This window comes from Haliotis asinina, chromosome 2 (genome assembly GCF_037392515.1).
Source record: "Haliotis asinina isolate JCU_RB_2024 chromosome 2, JCU_Hal_asi_v2, whole genome shotgun sequence".
NCBI classification, from domain to species: domain Eukaryota; kingdom Metazoa; phylum Mollusca; class Gastropoda; order Lepetellida; family Haliotidae; genus Haliotis; species Haliotis asinina.
The window spans coordinates 45,915,236-45,921,570 of NC_090281.1; positions in this window are offsets into that span (position 1 = coordinate 45,915,236).

A 6,335-nucleotide genomic window follows, 5' to 3' on the forward strand; every position below is an offset into this window, starting at 1 on the left:
TGAGAGCGTGTGTTCGTTAAAAAAAATGTACATAAGAATGTCCCCACGGAATCCCATCTTAACAAGGAACCTATTCTTGTAAACGGAGAAGTACTTCAGTGCGTTACCTTTGCATGTATTTCCTTTCTGTCGGAAAAGAATAAGGAAAGTAGAATTTACCCAGAAGCCCCTGTTGTTTCTTCTCACAAAACAAGAAACACTCGCTGATGGAATCATCCAGGAACCCAAATGATCGTTTCGTCCTTCTTCTGCCTGTCAGAGGTAACAACGTTAGGCAGTTGCTTTTAACCCTGTGTCTGGTTTTAGGTGTTTTGACACTACTATCATTTTCATCCTCATGGAGGTGGCATGGTGGTTAAAGCGTTCTCTCATCTCGCGACAAAGACCCGGGTTCGATACCCCACATGGGTATAATGAGTGGAGTCCTTATCTGATGGCTAAAATATTGCTAACCCAGCATAAAAAATCTATTCACTCACGCCCATTCCTTGTCGTTGCAGCTACATAACTGAATTGCAATATGACAATACATGTACACCTGCGCTGGGCCTCCGGGTCGGTGGTTATTTCGAACGCTGATTTCACAACTCTATAAAATTGCATGATAATATATGCTTATGATTATCATTCTCATGCCCGTTATGAATTCTCATTACTTGTATTCTCATATTTACAGCCATTTGTTATAGATTCGTGCTAAATACAGTTAAAGTATCATGTTCAAGAAGATGACTTAAAATCATGTATGCTGCAAGTGGTTGTGGGCGTAGCAGCCACAATGTTGCTGTTTGTTTGTTTGTTCTTTAACGCCACGATCAGCAATATCCCACCCATGTGGAGGCGATCTGTAAATAATCGAGTGTAGGCCAGACATTTCAGTGATCGACAGCAAGAGTATCGCTCCACGCAACTGGGACACGATGACAGCGAGCCTGATCCCTCGACCCCATTAGTCGTCCCTTACATTGATCAAATCTAACTAGGAACTTCAGGATTTTGTGTTTCGCCATGTTTGCCCTATATAGGTTTTATAGTATATATTATTACTTACCTTTTTCACATGATGCAAGATTCCATGACCCATTTAAGCACCAAGCACATCTATCCACATGTTTCTTCAGGGTGCAGACAGAATATTGAGGCACTCGTAGTATGGGAGCGGCTGAGCCGAGAGTGTTACCTTCGGATGATCTGCACGTATCCAGCAGTGGTAGCTGATCAATAATGCATGATCTTTGATATTCACTTTCCATGTCTTTGACCTAAACAATATAGAGAACGGCATTAAAAACATATTTCCTATTGCGTTATCACTTGTAAAACCTTAAGATTGCGTATGTATGGCAAACATGTTGAAAATGTTTATATCTACAAAAAAAACTTAGTAATAGAATGTAGACTTTCAAATGATTTCTCCTCTAGGTCTGTCTTGCTTTTTTACTTACAGCAAACATTATTTCAGAGATTCAAAATTATTGAACCAAATACCAAATGAATGAATAAATCAATGAATCAGTCAAACACTCAATTCGAGAGTGTGAGTGAGTCATGTTTTTGGTTTTTTTTGTTTTACGCCGCAAGTATTGCATGAATGAATGAATGAATGAATGACATCGATGACCACATAAAATGTCAGCAATATATTACAGGACTATTCGACCGAACTTCATATCTTGCCAAAAAGATGTAAATGTATTTCATACATGTTATAATTTAACAGATTTGATAAGAACGGTTAAAAATCCACTCGTTTTGATCACATTAATTTCATGGGATGACTTTAATATCTCCTGTAATCGACATCGCCGAGCCTGATTCCAATTTATTGCAGTTATTTTCGCCAGCTACGTCAGCATGCTTCGACTTCAAAATTAGAACAACACGAACAGATTATCCTAGTTTGTATTGAATATGATATCATTTATGCGGGGTGGAGGGGTGGTTAAGCGTCATGACGAAGACTGGTGTTCGATTCCCCAAATGGGCACAGTGTGTGAGGCTCATTTTCCGGTGTCCCGCCGTGACATTGCTGGAATACAATGTATTACTAAAAGCAGCGTAAAACCATGTTCACTCATTCTTTTATACGATATACATTCTTACAATTTTGTTTTACTTGATTGTTAAGTTGTTTTCAGCCACCGCTACATGTCAATTAACGGAACCAGTTGTTCCGCTGACTCGCTGACTCGCTGACCTACCTGATGCATGTTAATCACTGGATTGTCAGACAGTCGTTTGATTTAAACAAGGAAACTAACATGCAAATGTGTCACATATAAAGGAAAGATGTTTGCAGTGTGATTTACGACATCCATCATACACACCAGGTGACCGAGGAAATGCATTCTCGCTGATGTACATCCGGGTATCGTGACAAGTAGTGTGAACAGACCAACCATATGAACGACGGTCATTTCGCAATATCTGTAAACAACGAACACAAAATAATTAATAAAAACAAGTTTTAAGGATTGACAAGTTCTTTAGGACAGTAAAGTGTATTTCAATGCAGGTATAAACACCGTTATCAAAGAAGTTATAAACGACACTATAATTTTATATACTGTCCAATTAAAAGAAACGCATGGACGATTTGCATTTTAAAAAATCTGTTAATGACCCATTCTGTTCAAACAATCGTCAAAATATGTGATGAAAGTGTTCATAGCATGATTTTACTCAGCTGCACAAGTCAAAATCGATTTTACCTGAAAATGTTGATTTTGATGCGATTTCTTATAAGGAATAGTAAGGCATCGCCACAACGCAACAGAAATCCCCTTCCAGTTGAAATAGTACATCAAAAGTCATTCAGTGTCTGGCAATAAAAATCCTGATGACTTTCAGAAATTGACGTTCGTTTTGAAGGAGTTTCAATGTCAAATGACTACGTCACGGAATAGCGCCACTGAAAGAATGGATGCTGAAGATTACCAATCTTCTGTTGCTAGGTATCTGAATGTTAGTCTGAGCAAGACATCATGGCTTGCAGCTTGTAGCAACCAAAAAGGTACAACATGTAACCGTCCCCGTACAGGCAGACGGAGATTTAAGAGGATCACATCACTTCGTGGTTTAGGCCACGTTGTGAATTGTTGGAATCAGTCTCTGACTATCTCCCCCATGATAGTTACACGTCAGCCACCTCCGTTCCTTTCACATCGCGCAAACGCCGACAACTGGTTTTCTCGAGCTACCACTGCAGCCCAAGATCGGTACAACCGGGTACTACAGTACTACCCGTACTGCCAGGGGTGAGAGCACAGCAGTCAGGATGCCTGGACTTCGGAGGATATCCGGTCAAACTGTACGGAACTGGTTGAAAGAGATTGGTCTGAGAGCCAGAAGACCCGACGTCGGGGTCGTGCTACGTCGTTACCATGGCGCACAACGTCTCCATTGATCCAAGTATCCACTCGGTTGGATAGACATTACCTTCTTCTAAAGTGTAGTGTGTAAAATTTCATGCACTAAACTCTATTTCTGGACGAGTTATACATGTTTGAAAATACAACATTTTCGCAACAGATTTCTCGTGTATACGTTTCTTTTTGGGATAGTATACAAGGGGAATACATACAAAAAGGATACTTGGATTTCAGAAGGAAGTTGGCAAAGAGTCTTGTTAATCCTCCTCATGTGTCACTTAAATGAGCTTTACAATGGCTAATTGATTAAATAATGTATGTAATGTCATTTGAACATTTCTATTTGTCAAATTATTAAAAGACATTCTGGACCTCCTGCTATGACCACTATGTTCACTGGGCCATTTGTTATTATATTTATCCTTGTTCAAAATATGATTTTAGTCATCTGGCAAAGTCTCAGTGAATTATTTAATTGATTATTATTTAATTAATTCTGTTCCGGTGTTTGAAAAGGAAACGACATGATTGGCAGTCTTCTAATGAAATCAGGACCACTTCTTGTGGCTCTGTATGATCATATTACGGGTGTCAGATTGTTTCCCCTGATAAACTTAATGATATTTAAAGGCTGTAACAAGCACACCGGACGGATATAACGATTTTAGGGGTCCAATCAGCTTCCAGTAAATCTTAATCGAAATTCAAGTAACGAATTACGGACATAGCGAACTAAGATTAGCGTTACCTCTCAGATCGTAATAAAAGCATAAACTGTACAGGTGACTGATAATATAACATTCATATCGCAAAATTCAAGTGGTTTCACTGAAAATGTTTATACTGCAAAATATTTCGAATTAAAAAAAATGAATTATGTAATAATTTACATTTTTCTGATTTTATGTTGCAGTTTTTAACTGATTGACAAGTGTTATTACAGGACGGGTCACCTTACTTCTATTGCTCCCATGTCTAGGTATTTTGACCCCGACTTGGTAGGTGGGATGTCATCCTACCCGGATACTTTGCTCGTGGCATCAGCCACTTTATTTTGGCTGATATTTTATGGCTGGGACTTTTCATGATCGACATGGGTGAATAACATAAAGACAAAATTATATTTATAGGATATGAAACGAGCTTCCCCTTTCATATCAAGTTTATTTCAAGAGGGACATACACTTGACATGAAAGGGGAACGAGTTTTGTATCCTATTTATTAGCCACGTTCTAAAAAAAGAACATATCGTTAAAATAAAGCAATGTTTTACTTTCCTGTATAGAACCGTACAACGCGGATTAATACATCATATTGGTGACAGGAATGTCAACCGCTTCACTCCAGGAAAACGTGCGCCACGAGAGGCAATACCAAAAGTCATTGTGTTCTGTAATCTGATAAGTTGAAAAACATGACCAAATGGTATTTGATTCCCGGAAACTGCAAGTCTGTTCGCTGCGTATTGACACGTAGAAACATCGCAAACAATTGTTTTGTTGTGTCATCAACAGTGGAGTGGTGACGTCATTCAAATCTTATTGTAACGTAAAGTCAGAATGACGTCACAAATGAGCACCTCTAGATGCTACCATGGGAACTAGCTGAAACGGCCAGCTGATGACACTTCACTGCTGTACCCGAATTCGATGTAAACGAGTGCGGACAGTAAAACAAACCCTTTGGTTTATTGTTTTGTTTACAACGTCGATTCCAAATGCATTCCCGTGCTTCAAATACTCAATAACACCCAGAAATTGGCCAAAACGTGATGTTTATCTCTAAAATACAACATAGATATAGATAGATATGACGGGAGTGGGTGCGGCTGACAGTGGCAGTGATCGAGGTACAAGAGCGCAGCTCATCTTTTGATGTGTGTTATTGTGCAGTCCTGACAGCATGGGGATGTCAATAAGTTTTGAGCCTTGAGCAATTTTCATACCCAGGTGTCACAGCCTATGGTACGACATTGAACCTTGGGGTGTAGCTGATATGATATATAAGTTTTGGTATCCTACTCTCAGAAGTTATTGAACAGCTCACATTGACAGAAAGAGAAAATCGTCGAATCACACTCCACGAGTTAGAGGAGACCACAGACATTTCACACGGATCCATCGACACAATTCTTCATGAACATCTCGTCATGTCTAAGGTGTGCGCAAGATGGGTGCCAAGAATGCTTACAGATGAAATGAAACAAACAAGGGTCACCATAAGCAACTCCATGCTAACCAGATACAACAAGAATCCAGAAGATTTTCACTTTAGGCTAGTAACCTGTGATGAAACCTGGATCCACCACTATGATCCTGAGGGCAGCGACTGGCAGAAAAGATGGAACAAGTGTCTTGACTCACAAGGGGACTATGTTGAAAAATAAATGTGGTTCATACCAATATTTTGTGTTTTTCTATGCAAGGCTCAAAACTTATTGACATCCCCTCGTACACGATCAAGGTATTCAATCTCCTGATTCTATTCACAACTCTTCCAGCTAATTGTCCGTCAGTGTTGACGAAACCAATTACCTTTCCACGTCGTATTTGTTTACACTGACGAGACCTACTAGACGTATTTTTTACTTATTTAGATTGCTTTGTTTTCGTTTTTAATACAAAAACTTGATTTATTATAGGATTGAGAAAATGCTTGTAACCACACTAAATGAAATACATGCTCTTTAATTCCATAGTTGTGTTTTCGTTTTGCATGCTCTCAGAAGGTGTGAAAACTTCTGAATTAAAAGCATGTGTGGAATGAGTGAAGTAATGTCAAAGTTCCAATTTCCCTCTCCGTGATGTTGCTGGAATATTGCCAAATGCGGCGTACAAGTAAATTCACTCACTCACACTGGGGTTACTCATGTGATATTGCTGGAATATTGCTAGAAGCGGCGGAAAATGGTGTTAAATCCTCCTGACACACACACTCATACTTGCACTGAACGCCACCTATAC